Source organism: Grammomys surdaster, unplaced genomic scaffold, assembly GCF_004785775.1.
Source record: "Grammomys surdaster isolate TR1022 unplaced genomic scaffold, NIH_TR_1.0 141, whole genome shotgun sequence".
NCBI lineage: Eukaryota > Metazoa > Chordata > Mammalia > Rodentia > Muridae > Grammomys > Grammomys surdaster.
This window is the reverse complement of record NW_021604599.1, coordinates 4,662,856-4,686,254: the sequence shown is the minus strand read 5'-3', so window position 1 is coordinate 4,686,254 and position 23,399 is coordinate 4,662,856.

Below are 23,399 nucleotides of genomic sequence, written 5' to 3'. Positions count from 1 at the left end.
GTTAAAAAACTCTCAATTCCAACATCAGAAGGCAAAATCTACACAGGTATTGTTGAGAACAATGAAAACTGGGAAGGAACCATCCAGATAGTTTTAAATTGTTCAAAGGTCATCGGGTCTCTCTTAATCTTTTCTTCTTTCCTCGGTAAAATATTCTCTATCCTCTGTTAAATATAAAATTTAAAATGATTAGTGATATAAAATAAAATATTATCTTACAAATTTATTTTTCCAGAGTTCATACCTATTAATTATCCTAATGGAGCATAAAGTCTCTTCAATAGCATAGAGCTAATCTTCATAAGTTTCAAATTACCATGTTTTAAGTTTTTTGCCTGAGATTTTCTGTTCAAGAACACATACACAAAAAGATATCTCAAATGAACTGACATTTAAAACTAACAAAAAGACATAATAAAATTTCTGGAATTTTTCATTTAAAAATCTTCGTATTATTTCATTTAATTAAGACAAATTTTACATTCCAGAGAAACTTAATTATTATAATGACCTAATTTAGTTGTACCTGTAATAATGGCTCAACATTTAGATTTAGGGATCTACAATTACATCTGGCACTGGTTTTTGGCTTCCAGTGTTAGTTTCAGTGAAAGGAACCAGGGCTCCGTGGAGAGACGGCTGATTGTAGAAGCAGGTTATAAAATGTTCACATGAAAATTGAATTATTCTCTAGTATCAGAAAAAAAAAAGAAAGTTCTCAATAATAAGCACAATAAGGGTATATCAGTGAGACCTAGAAGACAACTTAAAGAGCTCTTAGTGGGCAAAGTAGAAAGAATTTTAGAAATAAAGAATTGTTGGGTGATGAGTTAATAATCTACAAAAGTGCATTTATACAGGTAAGTAATTGAAAACCTAGAGGAGATAAATCCCTTTTGTGGAAGTGTTTAAAATAATTTACTTATATACTCCAATATATGGAGGCGCAATGTCTCTCTCTGTTCCTTGAGTGTGGTCTCTGTACTGTCATCCTTCTAGAGAAGAATACGGAGGCACAGTCCTCAGCAGTTTGTTCACCCACGTAATATCTGGAGAAGCCTATAATAACGGTAGATACAGGGAATGTAATACACGAGAATTGCAACTATGTATACAGCTTCCTTCAAAACAACAAGTGTAGAAGCAGGAGGAAGAAAGGAGAGGGAGGGATTGGCCATTGCTTTGGTTCTTCTAAGTCTTCTCCCTAGCTTACTCTCTGAAGTTCAGTCAATTTAAACTGCTTCATCTATGTGATTCTTCATATAATCTAAATTAAAGGTTACTTGCACAACAGGACAGAGAGACAGAGTATTTAATATGAGTTTTTCCTCTAACTGCAACTATACATTTAACTTTAACAACCAATTTCCTCATCTATATTTTAGACAAATCTTTCTGGGAGGCTTCTGTTACCCTATAAAAAGAGGGTCTAATCTTAGCATTCTAAGAAGCTCACCAACGGGTTTGCATTCAGATAAACAGATATGATTTCTACCCCAATCACATGTGTGAAACAGGAAAACACACACAGCAAGTCCTAAAACAAGGTACTGTTGATTGAAGAAGGTATCAGAACAGAGGGCTGAAAAACAACTGTCACCACTCCTGAGCCCTCGCCATTCACAAAGATAGTAGTTTTCATCAGATGTAAATATAAGAATAAAATATAATAAAAACAATTAAGATATAATACATAACGTGGCTATCACTGCTTATTTCTCTAGCCTTACTCTGCCATTGGCATACATGTGAGGATCAGGTACTTAGTTCTATCTTCCCGGTTTTCATCTGTACTTCAGCAATCAGATAGGGAGCTTGCTTCCCCAGTCTTCTCATGAGGTAGTAACCTCTGTACTCAGTGATACATTCATTATCACCATTACTATTTATCATTATTAAATAACTACTCATTGACAATATTGAAGGAAAGAATCTATTAAAACATGTTTTTGACTTCAAAACATAGAGTAGTCTAAGGGACTTCCACCTAGGATCTCACTCTTGTCTTCCTGGTGTGAAAGAACAAATCTGCCAGCTTTGTTATAAAGGATGTGACTAACCAGATAATGGAAGACACAGGGTAAAATCCAAAAAAGTAATGAATGAGAAGGTAGGAGGAATTGAATCCATTTTACACATCAAAATTCTAAGTTTTCTTATAATGAGATACAAATCAAATTAAATGGTGGACTCATTTATTTCACAAGAGAGAAAAAAAACACAGTTATGCCTCAATCGATGACTTGATGAAACTAACGTATTTGATATCTGAATCACATAATTTCGGTTGCTAGAAAAACATTCTGCAATCATCATCCTGATACTCTCTGGGATCTCTAAATCTGACGGATTCATCAGATAAACATGTTAGAACTACATTTTTGAAAACCACAAAATATATTTTTTAATGCTTAACCTTAGTGTTCTCAGCATTAAACTTGATATTGCTAAATTAAAATCATGATAAAATGCTATCTGTATCATTTAGTCATTTCACTCCTTTACAGTTTATGCTGAGGCAGGATTTCACAGAATCTTAGAACTAACTCTTTACCTCCCTTCCAAAAGGCATGCTTAGGGACAATATTAGGGAGTGTGATAAAATTCACAAACAATTCTTTGCATCACCAATCCTATTAGGGTATACTAACTACAAGCCATACATAATCTGCACCACAACAAGCTCCAAGGCACTGCTAACTCCTCACCACTCCCAAGGATACATATTTGTTTCTACAGTGAGAAATGAAGGAGGCTTATAACCATTCAATCTCTTAACTAAGAGCCTGCGTGTACAACAGAGAGCTATACATGTCTTTCAAAGTCCCATCACAGTCTGACTTTAATCACTTAAATGTTCTCATAGATGACTTTCCTTAAGACAACAGGTTATAAGATGACAGGTTATCAAAATTTATCAAATCTAGCGTTTTTAGTTATAACATCCAGCTGAGATTTCTGATTATTTCTTTCTCTTTATTTTTTATTTAAAATATACATTACAGTAGCACCCCCATGGCTGCCATTAAGAGAGTAATTTGCTCCCTGGCTTTTAAAGTCATTTCATATAGTAAAGAAATGCAAATGCAGCTCATGGCGTGAGATACTTCATAAAACATAGCCATGCAAAGTATCCACAATGCATTTAATGATTTAGTTACAGGTACTGATTCATGTTATATCATTATGTAGGTGGTATCCACTTCAAAGAGAACATTAGCAAATTTAAACAGGAGAGAAAATTCAAGTTCATGACTATTATAAGAAGAAAAATGAAGAAAGGATCTGTTTAAGCGCCTTATGAAATCTCATTTTATGCAATTTAAAATTTTCACATAGTTTTAGATGCTTGTTATCCTAATAAATGACATTCATTATTTATCAAAGCAAGAATATGCTAAAGATTAATAAAGTACAATGCTTCTACAAAAGGAAGAATCAGATTCTCAACAAGACATAAATAAGAGTAACAAATGTTACAAAGCTGAAATTCTAATACTTTTAATATTAAGCATATTAAGAGAGCAACAAGGTATTTTCATTTCATCAGAATATTTTATTATTTAATACAGTTTATTATTTTTATTCTCTTAATTCAAATTTACAACCCTTCATAAGACCTTTAACAAACATTATCACAGTCAAAAAATAACATTTATCAGCCTTATTCAAAATTTCGTAAGATGTACTTTGGAGATATATATTAACATGTAAAACCCATCTGACCAGGTCAAGTCCTAACTTGACTAACACATGGAATACATCTAAAAGTCTTCTCAATAACTGCATTATTTAAAATAGTTTCAAAGATAGGGGTCTTGTTTTGGTTATTGTCTGTTTCTTCAGAGGTACCTCACACTGAACTCAAACTTGCCATGTAGCCGAGGGTGATCCTGAACTTCTGATCCTCCTGCTATGACTCCCAAGTGCTGCAATTACAGTTTAGTTTAAGTATAGTTTATAGAATATAGCATCAAACCCAGGTAGTGTGCATGGTAGGTACTCAGTAAGCTGAGTGAAATCCTAGCCAAGAAGATGGTTTTCTGCTAGGTAAAAATGTGAACAGGATTAAGAAAAAAATTTTAGGGCCGGGCAGTGGTGGTGCATGCCTTTAATCCCAGCACTTGGGAAGCAGAGGCAGGTGGATTTCTGAGTTCGAGGCCAGCCTGGTCTACAAAGTGAGTTCCAGGACAGCCAGAGCTACACAGAGAAACCCTGTCTCGAAAAAAAAAAATTTTTTTTTTTTGTTTGATTTTGTTTTTTGAGACAGGTTCTCTCTACACAGCATTGGAACTAACTATGTAGACCAGGCTGGCCTCCAATTCACAGAGATCTACCTATGCATCATAAGTGTTAAGATTAAAAGCATGAGCCGCCATGCCTACAAAGCGGGAATTTTTAAAATTTTATTCAATAATATAAACAATCAACCACTTCTCAACTTCCAACCTTACATCCTGTGCTTCCTGCTCCATTTGTTGAGTCCTGAAGATATTATCCTACCTGCACCTTTCCCAGATTCCAGGCTTGGCCTGGGTCACACATCCTCTGTGTGCACTAGCCCTTTCTGAAAGGTCTGCCTGAACCTAGCTCACCTGGGCAGTATCCACCCTCCAAGAACATCATGAACTCATAGTGAGTGTTTCAATATAATGAGTTTCCTGTACCCTAGCCTGGCTGCATCTTTCGAAACCACAAAATTTAGGCCAGATCTTGCACACTAGACATGAGTCATGTGGACTCTACTGGACCTGCCTCATTGTCCATCACCATGCTTGGCCCCAGTCACACATCCTATGTCCCAGCCTGTTGAGTTCATGAAACCTCACCTCCCCATGTTATCTCCAAGCCTCAGGCCTAGCCTTAATAACATTTCCTATAGGTAGACCTAATCTAGTGAGAACCCCAAATCCGACCCAGTCCTCCCATGTGATCCTCACATTCTCAGGTACATCATGGGCAACACAGTTTGCACACCAGTCCAAGCAGATCCAGCCCTATATCCCATCACCATGCTTTCATACTTAACAATGGACTGGATTAACTGACACCACTAATTGAAAATCAGCCCTGAGTATCTAAAGGACTGACTTCCTAACTTTTCATAACTGATCTAAAATCAACCAAGATTGGGGCACAAGAAAAAAAAAAAAAAACCTCCACTCAACAGAGTCATCCTAGAATATCACATCAGACACAGGATTAAAAAATGTCCAGGTCTCAATGTAAAACCATAAACAATATGAGAGGCCAAAACATTATGTTCCCTCCATCCCCCCGGCAAATCCACTGATTCTACAGAAATGTTCTCCAACAAGAATTAGCCAAATGAACCCAAGAATTTAAAAGTCAAATCATAGACTTTATTAAGAATTCAGAGTTAAACGAGATAAAATCAACTCAATGGGTAGAATAATGATGAACACCTGAGTGGTGTCCATGGCAACACAGATTGGCTGAATAAGGAAGACAATTCAGGATTTGAAAACAATTCAATAAAAAATAATATGAACATAGAAAAGTCATGATGAAATAAAGACAAGACTAAAAATCTCAACTAGCCAATCAGAAAAGGCAAGCATTACAGGTATACTGGATCAAGTAGTAGATAGAATATCAGGATGTGAACATAACAGAGGATTGAACCACACAAGCAAGAATATGGAAAAAATTAAATCACACACATAAATGTGCAGGTACTGTGGGAAAAATCAATTATCAAATTATAAGCATATAAGAAGGAGGATCACAAGTCAAGGGCTTTCATCGGGATCACAGAAGAAAACTTAGCCAAATTAAGGAGATGAGACATCGCAAGTACTCCAAATAAATAAGACTAGGAAAGAATCTATCCACAGCACATCAAAGACAAAACACTAAAAACACAGAACAAAGAAAGAACTGAAAGCTGAAAGACAAAACCCACAATTCACATGGGGATGAAGACCAATCACGAGTAACAATAATTTCTCAATGGAAACTTTTAAAGCCAGAAAAACCTGAAGCAAAACACTCCAAGCTCTCTAAGAATCCATTTCCTAAATGGATAAACAAGAATAAACCACACAGAGATGTTTAGTAGATAGAGGAAATAATAAAAATCCAAGTAGAGATTAATGAAATAGAAACAAAGAAAACTAAAAGCTGACTACTTAAACATAAAGGATATTGATAGATCCTTGAACCAGTTAATCAAAAGAATGAAGGAACGGACACAAATTAACAAATCAGTGGTGAACAAGAAAACATTACAATAGATACAAAAAACATTCAGAAATTACAAGAGAATTCTTTATATGCCTGTATTCCAATAACTTAAAAAAAATTGAACAAGTTTTTATATTACTCCAAGCCACCAAAGATAAACTAAGAAGTGACCAACAACAAACTGATGGATCCAAAAAAAATACAGAGATCAAAATGCAGTGAAAATTCTGCTGAATAAAAGCATAACAGACCTAGATAGATTCACAGCAAAATTCTATGAGATTCTTAAAGATCTATAACCAGTATTTCTTAAATTATTAAAAAACAGAAGCAGCTCTTCAAACTACTTCTATGAACTCTAAAACCCAACCAGAAAAAGAGACAACAAAAGAAAACTACAGGCCAATATCTATGATGAACATGAAGGCAAAAATCCTCAATAAAATACTCATCCAACGTCATTTATATTGTGATAGCCAGAAGCTGGAAACAACCCAGATTTCCCACAACAAAAGAAAGGATACAGAAAATGTGGTTCATTTACACAATGGAATTTATTCAGCTATTAAGAATGAGAATACCATGAGTTTTGCAGGCAAATGGACGGAACTAGAAAATATCACCCTGAGTGAAGTAACTCAGACCCAAAAAGACATGCATGGTATGAACTCACTAATATGTGGATGTTAGCCAAAAAAAAAAAAAAAAAAGTACAGAATACCCAGGATACAATCCACAGAACTCAAGAAGGCTAAGAAGTCAAAGGGCCCAAGTGAGGATGCCTCAATCCCACTTGGAAGGGAGAAGAAAGTCATCACAGGAGGGGGCGGGGAGAGGGAGGGGCTTGGGTGGTCAAGGTGACAGGGAGGGGAAGAGGGGAACTTGATAAGGTATTGGAAAAGGGAAAAGAACTGAAGCCCTGAGGGCCAGCAGAAAGAATGAAAATAGCCAACCTCAGGAGTTTGGAGGTAGGAGGGAAATCTTCTAGAATGTACCAGAGACCTGGAAGGTGAAAGACTCTCAGGACTCAAAGGGAGGGACCTTAGATGAAATGCTCTACAATGAGAGAGAACTTGTAGAGTCCACCTCCAGTACAAAGACAGGATATCAATTGGAGGGTTGGGGTTGCCATCTCACATTCAAAAACTCTGACCCAAAATTTTTCCTGTCTGAAAGAACTGCAGGGACAAATATAAAGAAGAGCCTGAGGGAAATGAGGTCCAGTGACAGACCTAAACTGGGATGCAGCTCAGGGGGAGGCTTCAAGGCCTGACACTAATACTGATGTTATGGTGTGCTTACAAACAGGGGCCTATCATGACTGCCCTCCAAAAGGCCCAACGAGCAGCTGAGTCAGATGCAGATATTTATACCCAACTAATGGTCAGAAGCTGGTGACTCCTGTGGTTGAATTGAGGAAAAGCTGGAAGAAGCTGAGAAAGAGGGCAACCCTAAAGGAAGACCAGCAGTTTCAACTAACCTGGACCCCCGGGATCTCTCAGACATTGACCCACCAGGCAGCATACACCAGCTGATTGAGGCCCCTGACATATATACAGCAGAAGACTGCAGGGTCTGGACTCAGTCAGAGAAGATGCACCTAACCCTCAAGAGACTTGGGGCCCCAGGGAGTGGGGAGGTCTGGTGGAGTGGGAGTGTGGTGGGGACATCCTCTTGGAGATGGGAGGAATGATGGGGCATGAAGGGTGTGAGGGAGGAAGTGTAGGATGTGGAACAGTCGGAGGGTGGACCAGGAGGGGCATAAAGTCTGGACTGTAAAAAAAAAATTAAAGAATAAAAAAATATAATAAAAACATCAAAAAATAGTATGTCCACAGATTTGGATGTAAGGCTGGCAGAAGTCTTCAAAATATGATTCTACCAAAGAGTATGTATCCAGAATAAGTGGAAATATGCACACAGACAAAAAAGAAATAAAATCCCATTAAAACATTAGTCATTTAAGGAAAATATAAATTAAAATAAACACTGAAGTGAATTAACACTGTTCTTCATTGGCAAGAATATACATCAATTACAATCAATACATTATCCATGACAATGTTAAACAGTACAGATACTGTGAGAAACACTTTGGAATATACTTGTAAAGTGTTCCCTTACTATAATACATTGATATTTCATTGCATTAATTAATCTGGTAAGATTTTAAAAAAATACATATGGTCTAATAAATACTTATATTGAATTTGTGTAACCATTTTATTTACAAAATGATAAACAAGAAACAATCTAATTCCCATCACCTTCTTCAGTTATTCTTTCACACAGAATAACTGAATTGTGGTGTTGCCGTACAGTGATCTTCTATCTAGTAATTAAAAAGGAACAAACTACTGACTTGGGTATAGGTAAGAGTAAAAGAAGACAAGTGTAAGAACTGCACACCCTATACTTCTATACTCAGGCATGGTAGGAGGATGCGCTAGGTTTGATTTCTGGCACTACAGAAGAAAAGTAGAATAATTTGGCTACCAGTATGAAATTCTAGAAAGGGCACAACTGTGATACGGAGCAAAGGAATGGGACAAAGGACAAATCTTTGCAAAGCAATGGAAATGCCATCTCTTCCCTCCTTTCCTCTTCTCTCCACTTGACACAGAAACTTATTATTATTCTGCCTAAAAAAATCAATCCTCAAAAAAAAAAAATCAATCCTCACATTCAGCCTCCTAAGCAGCTGGGACTACAAACACATAAAGCCATGCTCAGATACGACCTCTGTGTTGATTAGGACTATGCTACATGCTTTACACACTTGTCAAAAATCATTATACATATAAAATTGGTAAATTACACTATGAATAAACTATAGGCAATAAAATCAATGAATAAAAATACAAGATTGTGGTGGATTACACTTATAAATCCCAGCACTTGGAAACCTGAGACAGAAGAATTACGAATTTGAAGTCAGTCTGGGCTACAATTTGAAACTAGTCTCAACTAACTAGTTAAAAACAAACATATGGTGAAGACATATACATTGGTGGGAATGCCTGATAAATCACCTATTGAAGAAATAATTGCAATTTGTTTGAGAAAAGTAAGTATAAAATACAAATGCAAAAGTATGCCAATGAAACAGTCTCTCTCTTATCTCTACCATCTCTAACACCTTTTTATGCTGTATTTGTTGGCAATGAGCTCGTTGGTATACAAAAACTTGGTTGCCAATTAAGATATGTACAATTTAAAGGGGATCTTCAGTGAAATATAAGAAAAAAATGTTTGAGTCACTCTTTTCCAAATACTTTCCTCAAAGTGACCTTAAAATTTGAATTCTTCAACTCTATAAATCAGACCACCACTGGTTCACCAGCAGGTTAATACCCTACTTCTAACAATGTGACAGTTCCTGCCCAAGATTTACTTTGCAGCAAATACAAAAAAACAAACAAACAAACCCTCAATAAATATATCCTTAAGTAGTAACTACAAAAGCAAAAGTATTATGACCAAAAGAACTTGGGAAGGAATCTGGCTAGTTGGCTTACACTACCACATTACAGTCCAACATTAAAAGAAGACATGGGAGGAGATGAAAGGGACACCACGGAGGAATGCTGCTTACCTGCTTGCTCTTCTTTATTTGCTCAGACCGATTTTTTTATTTTACATCAATATTTTCATTTAATAAGATTGCTATACATACCTGTAACCATCTAAAGCATTAAATGATTATGGTATGTGTTTTTTGATACTACATATTAATATTAATGAAAACTGTTTTTTCCTTTTTAATTGGATATTTATTTACATTTCAATTGTTATCCCCTTTCCTGGTTTCTCCTCTGCAAACCCCCTATCCTCTGCCTCAACCCCTGCTTCTATGAGGGTGCTCCCCAACCCATACACCCACTCCCATCTCACCGCCCTGGCATTCCCCTATACTGGGGCATCAAGCCTTCATAGGGCCAAGGGCCTCTCCTCCCATTGATGCCAGATAATGCCATCCTCTGCTACATATGTGGCTGGAGCCATGGGTCACTCCATGTGTACTCTTCAGTTGATGGTTTAGTCCATGGGAGCTCTGGGTTGTCCAATTGGCTGATATTGTTGTTCTTCCTATGGGGTTATAAACCCCTTCAGCTCCTTCAGTCTTTGCCCTAACTCCTCCATTGGGGTCCCCACACTCAGTCCAGTGTTTGGCTGCTTGCATCCACATTTGTATTGGTCAGGCTCTGGCAGAGCCTCTCAGAGGACAGTTATATCAGGCTCCTGTGAGCAAGCACTTCTTGGCATCAGCAATAGTATCCAGGTTTGGTGTCTGCATATGGGATGGATCCCCAGGTGGGACAGTCTCTGGATGCCCTTTCCTTCAATCCCTGCTCTACTCTTTGTCCCTGTATTTTCTTTTGACAGGAGAAATTCCAGGTTAAAATTTTGGAGATGGGTAGGTGGCCCTATCCCTCACGGTGTGTGTGTGTGAGGTGCCTAACCTCTGGATAAGGTCTCTACAGTTTCTCCCTCCCCTTTGTTGGGTATTGCAGCTAATGTCATCCCCATTGGGTCCTGGGAGCCTCTTGCTTCTCTGGCATCTGGGACTTTCTGGTGAATGGCTCAGTGGTTAACAGCACTGACTGTTCTTCTAAAGGTCCTATTCAATTCCCAGCAACCACATGGTGACTAACAACCATCTGTAATAGGATCCGATGCCCTGTTCTGGTGTGTCTCAAGACAGCTGCAGTGCACTCACATGCATTAAACAAATAATTTTTACAACAACAATTATTTAAACAAATAATTTTTACTACAAAATGGGGAACAGGACCAGTAGGAGTATGCTTGCTATGGTCATATAAGCAGAACTAGGAACAAACTCTGTTTTTCTAATCCTAGCCAAGTATTCTTTTTCCTTTCTCTCCATTGGCATACCACTCAACCGTTTTTCCTTTTCTGAAGCAAGCAAAAATTAGGTTGCTAGGTTCTACTCAATATGTAACATAATAAAAATGCTTTATGAAACGTGTATGTCCAACTTATAAGGTCTGAATTAGAAGTCAGCAAACATTTAGAATGCAAATCTAGCATTCTACTAAATAATATTTTTAAAATGGGTGGTAGCTCAAAGGATGAAACAAGAGGTCTTATATAAATGAACGTTATGGGATATGTTTTATGAAAATGCAGAAACATTCAGAGTTAAGTAGAGATTAACAAAGAACCTAATAGAACCAAAATATCAAAAAATAGACCTAATTTCTTAGGGAATTTTTTATTATAATCCAAATATTTCATAAATGCAAAGTTATTATATCAAGTAGCACAGCAGTCTCTTCTCTTAAAAAATTCAACCAGCCTAAATTTTACTTCTATCCTTGGACTTTTATTACAGCTTCCTGTAACTCTCTAGATCCAAAACTCTAAAAACCACTTCCTTCCGTCTGTCAGAGTTATTCACACACATAAAACAGTAAAATGTATGCCCACTTCCTAAAACCACCTAAAGTAATTGGTTTAAATAAATCTAAAATATTAAAGGTGTGTTTAATCTAACTTATCGCTGAATTAAGCTTTCCCTTCAGGGGATGGGGGTTATTTGTCAGCACAAGTAAGTGACTAATCTCTGGATTGCAGAGAAAGACTTTCAATGTAGAAATTATTTTAAAATTTATACTTGTGAATCTGCCTTAACTATTTGGAAATATTTCTGAAGCAAGTTCTATTTATGACTTTTTCCTAAGGTTCTAAAAATATCCGGGTGGATATCTATGATATTATGTTTTGAAGAAACTGTTAAATGTGCAGCCTTTTTAACAAATACAAATGAAGATATACAACAAATGAAGCAATCTTCTGAAGACAACAATCATGAAAGTTAAAATAAAAATAATAATGATAATAATAATAATGCAGCAATGAACAGAAATCAATGCTACACTTCAGACTGGCCAGTAGAGGCTGCCAGTACACAGGGACACTCCATTTCCCTCCATACCGCAGACATAGAGAGTGTCCAATAAGAAGCACTGCCATGGTATGCTATGAAGGCCAGCATCCTGACCTCAACACAGATTTATACAACAGTAGTCTTTTGATCTGCATCTCCTACACATTTCACAGCAACCAAAAAGAATAGACAATTTTGATTATTTTCAAACATGATCAATTAGCTACTGGTACCAACAGAAACCACCAACCATATATGATCTTTCCAGAAATAATATTTATCACATGAGAAAATGAGTGTTTTCACTGGAGAATAGCTCAATGCATGTCCCTAAAATCCTTCATTGAACAGAGAGGCCTCTGCTCGGTTAAATAATGACTCAGTTTCAGACAGAGAAAATGTTTAATTACTGAGTACTATAAAATCATAATTTGACCTAGAATTTAGATCAATCTTAAGCTACAATAAACTTATATGCAATATACTATTAATATACCTGAGATTTCATCATGTGCATCAGCCAGGTAAAACTGTCCATCTGTGCCCTTTACCTACAGCCAAGGAAAGAGTGATACCTAAATACACCAAGTGACAATCCCTTCCCAAAATTTGTTTTATGAAATCTGTTCTATGGTTTTAAAAATTATGTGTCTGGTCCCCTTTTGAACGCCACAGCACTGCTCTTTCTTATAGAGAGAAAGTTTCTGTCAATCACTGCACCCTTTTGCCACACAAATATGTGCTCAGCTTTCACGTGCCACTCCCCTTGTATGTAATGTAGGCAGCTTAGCACTGAACTTAAAGAACTGCAGAAGTTAAATACATACATTATTGTTATGATGACAGAAAAAGCAATGAACTACGTGCAGCTCCATCTGCTTTCTTTGTTAAAGAAGAAAAAGCTAATTATCTGTAGCTGTCAACCATGAAAACCTAGACCCATTTAAGTCAATATTAGCCTTGGACAACTGAAAACATTTATAATATTTTTACCTTTTTTTTTAGCAAGGAAAAAAACTCAGATTTCACTATGAAATATAAAACATTCTGAAGGACAAAGTAACAAGACAGTAGAGTATCAGAATTACACACTTGCATAATAACTCACTTGTTTAATATTTCAGAAAAAACTGCCACCATTTTTGTGATATTCATTTCATAATTAGTAGAGGCAAAATTTAGACAAATGTAAGGCATCTCTATATAAATTCATTTAAAAGCATGCAAGTGAAAGCCCAGACTGTTGACCAACAAGAGAGAAATTCTATACCTTTACTTAACAAAAAGAAAGAAAAAAAATAAAAGTCCCAAGTTGAAATGTTGCAGAAAGTCCCCTGTGCTTATCCTGCAGTCCATCCACCAGTCTTCCATTTTCTAGTCTGCTTCCACTAGAATCCAAGCAAACAACTGATTAGCTTTGATTTTTCTCAAACTTAAAGAGCATTATCAGATGAAGAAAGGATTGTTTTTAATAATTCAAAGAGAGAGTCAATATAAAACCCTAGAACTGGGACCAGAAAGATAGCGCAACAGGTAAAGACGCAGCTGTCCAAGCCTACAACCAAGAGGAGCTTCTGTAAGAAGCTGGATGTTGTTACTCTCTAACACTGTATCCACAATGTACACAAAACTGATTGTTCATAATTATGAATATAAACGTTCTTTGATTTTGTTTGTGTTCCGTGATTAAACACTGATTTTGCTTAATTTTTTCCACAGGAACTCTTCTAATGGGAATACAACCATATTTTATAATTCCACATTAAAGGTATCTCTTACTTTCTAATAAATGTTAAAACATATGAAACTTTCAATTACAAGGGCATTAACAAAGGTATAATCAAATATACAAAATCAACAATGTGAGCAAAATGTTGACACACAACAATATTATGATTTTAAAATTTCAGCTCTCTATTCATGATCCTAACCCTGCTTCAGAAGAGACACTGGAAACTTCATTTGACCTAAACATCAAGACTATGATTTTTCTCAGGTCCCCTCTCCAATCCAGATGAAGCACCAATGTATTCTCACATCTCAAACTTGTTAGGAAAGGTCAAGAACTCAGTATAGATCCAAATCACATGTAAAAATGGAATATCGGAAAATTTCCCCTATGCCCACGTGTTCAAGGCTCTTCCCCACTTTCTCTTCTATTAGATTCAGTATATCTGGTTTTATGTGGAGGTCTTTGATCCACATGGACTTGAACTTTGTACAAGGAGATAAGAGTGAATCGATTTGCATTCTTCTATATGCTGGCCACCAGTTGTACCAGTACCATTTGTTGAAAATGCTGTCTTTTTTTCCACTGGATTGTTTTAACTACTTTGTCAAAGATCAGGTGATTATAGTTACGTAGGTTCATTTCTGGGTCTTCAATTCTCTTCCACTGATCTACCTGCCTGACTCTGTACCAATACCATGCAGTTTTTAACATACTCACAAATAAATACATAAATGAAACTTAATTTTTTTCAAAACCATGACCTGGAGAGGTGGTTCAGAGGTAATAGCACTTTTTGCCCTTGGAGAGGACTCAGATTTAGTTCCCAGGGCAAACACTGGTGGGATTACAACTGCCTGTAACTTCAGGTCCTGGGACCCAACACATCTTCTGGCTTCCACAACCAACAGGCATGCACGCAGTATGTTTACATACATTCAGACAAAATACTCATATACATAAAATAAAAATAAACAAATCTTTTTATAAAAGACATATACCCAAATATCTCCATATACTACCACAGAGATTTATGAATTGTTCCTCTATTCACAATAGCAATGAAACAGTAACAGTATGATTGTTGACAACAATCATCAGACAAATAATGAAATTGTACATAAACACTGGTATTGTTCAGCTATAAAGAAAAATAAAATTTGCAGAAAAATGGATGGACCTAGAAAGTGTATCAAGGGAAGTGATCCAAACTCAGGAAGAAGCTCAGCTGCTCTCCCTCAGCAGTGGATCTTAAGTCTTTCCATGCATGTGTCTCTACATAAAAGAAGGAAGCGAGGATGCAGCATAACATTTAGAAAAGAGCCCAGAGAAGGTAATGCTGAGTGATGAGGAAGGACAGAGTGCAGGAAAGAGAGGATGAGTCACGGGAGAGGATAGAAAGCTAACAGATTTCTAGTGTCACTCCATTGGACATTCTTTTTTTTAGTAGATACAAGTATTCCACTTTCTGTGCACTGATGTAGCAATAAACATGTTTGCATCCCCAAATAATAGATGTGATAGTCCTTTGAGGCAGTGATATGAAGGTGAGCATACATACATTTTAGTTTCACTGACCATTAGTACAACAAACATTTGGGCCACTTCTCATATATTAAACATCACTGGGGAAAGAACATCAATTATAATCACTCTATCACATATCCTTAACTCAGAATAATCTCAACATGTAACAAGGCAATTATTGTTATTAATATTATTATTAATATTATTATAGATAATATTATTATTATTGAACATGAACATTTACATTACATGTTCAATTTTCCTTACAGATGACAAGGCCAAGTCTTAGACACAGGTCTCCTAATTCCAGGTCTAGTGTGCCTTTTGATCATGTATTCTAGGTGGTGATAAGCATGGCTTCTTCAACTCTTTAATTATTTCTATGCCTAGTCCGTGTAACCTCTTTCCCTGCCTGAAATTTCTTAAGAGTGACTAAGCTTGTAGAGGTGTTGTGATCATGATTATGTATGACAGGCCACCTTATATACCTACTGTAAAACTAGTTGCTCAGAATGTCTGTGTAACACTACCAAGAAAATCTTCATTCACATTGTGAATGGTAAGAATAAAGTTTTTGTGCTAGTAAAATGGCTGAACAAGTAAAGACCCTTTCAATGTAAGCCAGCTAACCCAAGATCAATCCCCTGAATCCATGTAAAGGTAGAAGGAAAGAAACAGAGCCCACAAAGTTTTCCTCTGATATTTACATATATGCCCTAGCATACATGCAAACAAGCATTGCTTGCACAGACACACACAATAAATAAAATATTTTTACAATAATAATTAAATTTCTGATTATCAGAAAACCCTCCTAAAATCCCCAAAGAAAAACAGTCACCAAAAAAAAGATGCATAACATGCAGGTTTATAAAATTATAAATCATACATCCTGTTGCTCCTATCAATTCAACAAAACCACAAGATTATCTGCCAATTCCTCAGAACCCTTCTACTAAATTCATAACGATTACTAAAGGCAAGAATAATTGCATGTCATAAACCCTGCTTCTTGCCCTTTCATTAGACTCTACTCTAAATTGTGGAATACAGACATGAGTTCTGTGCTTCTAACTGGCTCATGCTAAAGGGCACTGGCTGGCCATGGGGCCTGATGAAGTCTTGGGACACAGAAGGGTCTTTTTTTCTTTTGGACTTTATAAAATGTAGAGCAGGCAATTTATTTTGAGCCAGAAAAATAAAATATAATCTTGGGCCATCTGGTTCTGTAACACTCTATATTTGTTTAGAAAGGTCACGGTTGTCAAGTTATTGAATGTTATCTCTGGAATTGACAGGAAGAAGGAAGGTTTTGAAAGTAAGTCAGGAATACTAAAGCACCGGATATTAATGTGTAAAATTGTAAAGTAGTATTTAAAAGGTTGGTCGTCAGTGATAAACAGACCACAGTTCAAATCCAAGCTTCACCTCCTTGAAATGACCTGAGGCATATCACCAGATCTCTTAATCCAATGTTCCCATCTATGAAATCTAAATCCCTGGTGGACAGATACAGACAGACACGGACACACAAAGTATGAAGATATATGCATATACATAATTAGCTCACAGTTACTACTCAAACTATAATCATTAACTTAAATATAACTCCACTGTAATTTTCACTAGTTTTCTATGACATTAATGCTTATATTTACTTATGGAGAGAGAGAGAAAGAGAGAGAGAGAGAGAGAGAGAGAGAGAGAGTGTGTGTGTGTGTGTGTGTGTGTGTGTGTGTGTGTATGGCCATGTCTCAATTACCTTGTATTGTCCATTTGATATATCTGAGTCTTAATTAAGGGACTGACTCAACCAGACTGGCCTATGGGCATGTCATTAGTAAACTGTCTTAATTTTAACTAATATACTACTGTTTCTAGTGAATTGTCTTAATTTTAACTGATATAGGAAGAAGTCCAAGTCATTGTGGGTAGTACCAATCCTCGCCAGGTGGTCCTGAACAGTTAAGCAACCAAGCGAAATATGAGCCAGAGAGCAAGCAATGTTCCTCCAAGGTTTCTGCTTTCAGCTTCTAGCTTGAGTTCCCACCCTGACTTCCCTCACTGATAGACTGTGTACTAGAAGTATTAGCCAAATAAATCCTTTCCTCCCCTAAGTTGCTTTAAGTCTGTGTTTTATCAGAGCAACAGGATGAAGCTAGAACACAAAGCATGTGAATAGAAGTCAGGGGACAACATGCAGGAGTCAGGTCTCTCCTTCTACAACATGGATTTCAGGGATCAAACTTAAAAAGAGTGCCAGGCTTGGCAGCGGGCACCCTCACCTGCTGAGCCAACTTGCCAGCCTGACATATCTGATATTAATTTTTTATTACCATTATAAACACTTCACCAGAGAGCAAAAGAGAATTCAAATACAAAATCATGGCTTACGCTTTGAATACAATCATATGGGTTTGGAGTCTATACTTGATAAAACATACAATCAAACAAAAAACTTTCTTTGGGAAAAGAAAAGAAAAATATCAGCTCTACAAAACTCCATCCAACAACTTTTATGCTGCCAAAGAACAGTATCTTCAACTCATCAGGCCAATCTATGACTCTTTTCTCAAATATGTTTCCCCAACATCAAAGCAAGCTCGAGGGCTGAGAAAGGCTTTCATCTCTTCCCTTCTTTAAATTATCAGCTGCTACGAAGTCCCCTGCTTGGATTTCTAATACTTCTTACCATGAACTGCTAAGTTCTCTAATTCCTCCATAATACTGACTTCGAATTACTAAAAACAGGTTTCAATACCTGGAACCAAAAAAAATATCTAAAACACATGCACTGGACTAGACAAATGAGCCAAAGAAATGCATATACCTAAAAGAAAGACACATAGATGAAGAGCAATTGTTCAACCTTCATCTACCAATATGGGGCATGACCACACCTACCATTTTCTGTCTAATCACACTGACATGCCACAAAGAAATTCAGATCCTACATTCTCTTTTTTTAGTTTCACCTCAAGTTTGATCCCAGATGTCCACATGTGTGTTCAAGCAGAATAGTCATATTTGCTTCTAAACCTTTAGGAACCTTGCTTTATAAATTCTTACCTTTCCTGTAGAGATTCAAGAAACAAAGCATAAAACTAGACTTCTTATAAACACAGATGATTGTAGATCCTTTTGGAACTACAGTACAAGAAAAGGTTCGTGGTCACAATCAAAATAGTTCACTTATACCTTAAATTAAAATACTAATGAGAATGTATGTTTCATTTTTATACTATTGTATCTAGATTTTTTTTTTTTTACTTTTTGTTCAAATTAGGAACAATATTAGCTCCAACATTCTACTGTTCAGTCAGGAAACAGCAAAATATTAGCAAATATTGTAGGAAGACCAATAAAAATAATAATGTTCCTAAGAAAATAAAAAAATGTGAATTTGAGCATTAGAATAATACTCTGAATAACAGCTAAGGTGGTTCCTGTTTCACAGCACTTTGGGATACAAAATTATGTATCCACTATGCATTTTATGTCATTTTTTTAAAAATCTATTGAAAATATCTCATAAATTACTGATCAATGAGCCAATATGTTCCATGGATAGCATTTCTCTTCAGTAATTATTTCAGCATATTATTTAACATTAAAATACATGCATTACTATCACCATAAACCTGGAGCCTTAACAGGGGAGGAGACAGCACAAAGCAAGACAAAGCTGCTCCCCTCTTCCACTATTGAGATTACTGATGTAACAAACCCAAAGAATTAAAGCCTCTCCATGAAGCTCATGCTGAGTGAACAGCCTAAAGCCCTGATGCCATCCAGAGAAGCTTTACATGAAGGAAGAGATTCATGGTTCTGACAGGGAAATTAATGTGATCATTTCCTGCAAATGTTTTCATCTTTTCTTGAAAGTTGTGACCCTGTTTCAGAAAAAGTGGGGAAATAAAATCAAACCTTTCTCCCCCAGGTTTGACCAAACTAAATAATTCCATTTCCTTAAAATCTCTCTTTCTAATTTATCTTAATTAGGATGGAAGTTAATGGAAACTGGCCTAGCGAGTAAAAGCATATACTGTTCTTACACAGAAGCTGAATTTGAGTCCCAGCACCAACAAGTGTGTTCCAGTGGCCTGTTACCTACAGCTTCTTCTTCTGGCATGCACAGGAAGCTGTACATAGTCTGTATTCCACAAACAACAAACATAACTGAAAAAATGTTTTAAAATTACAGAGAAATTATGTGTCAGGTTTATAAACCTAAATATCCTGTGGGATTATTATCTTCATTTATGAAAATATGACTGAGCTATTTAATACCTTCAATTCTAAGTTCTTCATTACTGTGTTAAATACTTCCTAGTATATTTTCACATACCTGTGTTGCTTCTTTTACTATTTTTTTTGAGTTATTTTCTTAGGAGTTTCCCTAAAGATTATAATTAGTATTTTTCTAAATTATCCTTTTGAGGATAAAATTATTAAATTATATATATAATTTTATAAGTTTTGCTTAAGTTAACTGTAGCTTGGAGAATAGAAGCAAAATTATATTACATATATTTTTATACATACCTGTCTTTCATAAATCTCTTGTCACTTTTACAATTGTTCTCAATTTCATGTGGCATCTCATGATCTTTTATTTGAAGCATTGGGACTCCCTTTACAGTTTCTTATAGAGGTTTTTTGGTGACACTTCTAGATTTTGCTTATTTGGAAAGGTCTTCTTTTATTTCTAAGAGTTTGGCTAGACACAAAAACTTCTGGTCAACAGTCATTTCCATTCAATGATGAAATTTTCTAACCTAAGTACTTGGCTGTCAATCATCCTGAGGACTTACTGAGGAAGTAAAAGACGCTACTTCCCCAGCTACAATCAATGCCTTTCTGCCATTCACTTTCATAAATATAAATGGGTATCTAGATGTAGGTATCTTGGTATTTAACCTACTCAGATTATCCTGAATTTCTTAAGTATGTAAATTAATATATTTTAGCTCACTTGGGAAGTTTTCTGTAATTGTTTCTTCAAATATTATTTTTATCTTTCTTCTAAACCTGTAGTGAGAATTTATTTTCTTTCAAAACACAGAAATATTGTAAGAATAGGTTTTCATTATCTCATGTGTGAGATATGGGGCTGCTTCAGATTGTCCCCTGCAGCTAACTATGATTTTCCTTGTGCTCTAGAAGGAAGGCGATTTTGCCAACTGCAGATAGTTTCTGTGACTGTGTGTTTGGAATTCTTAGGACTATTCAGAATGTATATAGATGTTAGAGCCCCAAGAAGCAGTGTGGGTTGTTGGTTGGTTGCTGGTTGCTGTTGGTTGTGGTATGTTAAGTAGTCATGCACAGTGAAGATCAAACTTGCCCCAAAAAACTTGATGCCCCTAATCAGTAGGAAGTAGTCTAATGATAACCTCACACTCTTTCCCCTCTATCCTTTTTTTTTCCCTCTCCTATCTAGTGTTAGGGCATTAGGAAGAAAAAGGATAAAGAGAAGAAAGAACCCACAAAGTAACAAAAGAACATCTCATAAAGCTCTGTTTATGCCTACATTTGTACATGCAATGATGTCCCTTGTGTCTCTTCATCCTGTCTTTTTTTTTTTTGGGGGGGGGGGGCGGCAAGGGGTTTCTCCTTACACAAGATAGTCTCTGTAACCTATTGACAAGTTGCCTACTTACCCTGCTGGCTCATGCGTGCTGTTGAGTCCCTCTGGTAACTCATCTGCTATGCTTTTAATTCCAGAATACCTGTGTGTCTCTTTCTAAAGTCTGTACCATCATTGCAGTCTCTCTTTGATGAAACATCATTTTCTTCCTTTTTAGTCCTTCAGACATTTTTCACTAAGCTGTTTGAGGTTCCACATCTGTAACAGTTAACTTTACAAATCTTATAAAATATCTGTATGTCCATAACTGAGCATGCCTACAATCCCAGAACTCTGGAGACATACGTAAGGAGATGGCTTTAAGATCCAGTCAAGCCTATTCTATCCAATAATATTCAAGCCAGCCAAGGCTGCATCAATCAAGACAAATACGGACTGGCAAAGAACAGCTTTCTGCTGGAAGCTTTTGTTTAGCTGATTCATTTTGTCCTGTGTATGTTATTTCCTCTGACAAGAAGGCTGTAACTGAGAGTCCAGAAAGTTAACAGGTATCCAATGCATGCATGGTCCAGAAAACTCCAACTCAACCAAAGCAAAATGGTATGACAATCAAAATTAACTGGATATCACAAAGCCACCTTCATTTGCATGGAAGAAAAATGCAACAAAATGGCTCACCCTACTCACACAGGACTCATCCCTGCATCTAATTATCATATGCAAGTAGTCTTTGATTATTGCCTTATCTATTGCTTTAGCAGTAATATTAAATAAATTGCTTTTATTTTTGTAATTACCTGATGTATTTCATATTTCTTTGAAGTTTAAATATTTTGCTTAAAATTGGACATTTTATGAAGCATATTTTAACACACCGATATCGGAATTCTGGAGGCACTGTCCTTCCAATGTACCTATTTTTTGTTTTGTTTTCCAAATGGTACTAACTTAGCACTTTCAAGAACTATTTTACAGTTTGGGTTACCTGCTTATGGCCACTAGCTTTTCTGCTTTTCTTATGATTTTAGTTTGTAAGCAAGGCTTACAAGTAGTCACCCTGATATCACTATAATACAGTGTTCAATGACTGTTCAGATGATTTCAACTGCCACAGCTATGTATGTTCCATCTTTTGGGAAAGGTTCTTTATGAAGTGCCAACTCCAGCTTTCAAGGGCTTTATTTAAAAAGCTTTTGCTTTCACTTCTTAATGACACAGAGCCTAAGATAAGCTAGAGGTGACATTTTTTAGATCTTTCCTAGGCAGTACCACAGTCTTATGTGTTAAGCATACTTTTACATATCAAAGAACACGTCAGAACTTTCTAATGTTTCTCTGGCTGGCCAGTTCTCCAGGACTTCCTTTAAAATTCCTAACCAGGCTCTGGTTTGTACCAAATGAAGTTATAGCCTTCAACAGCAGTGCTCTTGCCAAGGGTTTGCTATTGTCTCTGTAATGCCCTGGAGAAAGAGCTTTTTCTTTCTCCAAGCACAGCTCGAAGTCAACCACCTAGCCAAATGTTCTCTGAGAATAGTTCTCCCAGGGAGTTGCAAGTTCAGACAAAGTACTAACTACGCTCTCAGGATGGAGGTTAATTTTAATGGAGCTCCAAAAGCAGTAAGATTCATATTCTCCTTTTTTTTCTTCCCCCTCATTCAAACCTGCTCAGTTGACAGGTTTTAGCTATGCCACCAGGGTGGAGAAGAAGGGAGATGGAAGTATCAGGTTCCACAGACTTCCTGCTTCAAGGGTCCATCCGTCACTTTCTCCTGGGCACTCATTTTGGTTTATTTGGTTTACAGTACGTTCTTCGGTGTTGTGGATTATCATAATCCAGAAGGCAGCTTGATTTTCATTATTTTACTCATTTTTTTGTTTTTATTCCATTCTTCATCAATATGGAAGTTAACCATGCTCTAAATTTTTTTTTTTGTTGTTTTTTTTTTTTTGTTTTGTTTTTGTTTTTGTTTTTCGAGACAGGGTTTCTCTGTGTAGTCCTGGCTGTCCTGGAACTCACTCTGTAGACCAGGCTAGCCTCGAACTCTCGAACTCAGAAATCCGCCTGCCTCTGCCTCCCAAGTGCTTGGATTAAAGGCGTGCGCCACCACCGCCCGGCCCATGCTCTAAATTTTAAAACCTCCTTTTGGTTTTGGAAATTTTGGCTGTAAATTTTAGTTCACTGACTCTTATCAATCAGAAAAAATTATTGGGAAATTTTTATTAAAATGTCGAAAAGAAAAAACAAAACCTGTTTTCTAAAGAAGTAAAAGTAAGCCCCTGAGCAAAGGTTTATCTTTTTTTTTTTTTCTATTAAAATAAAGGTGGTTTGGAGTCTTGTGTTGGTCCCGGCCTCCCAAATTCTTTCTATAAAACAGAAAAGGCTCAGTGAGAAGGAAAGGCTGCTCCATCTTACCTAACTTGGCAAATCAATTCAA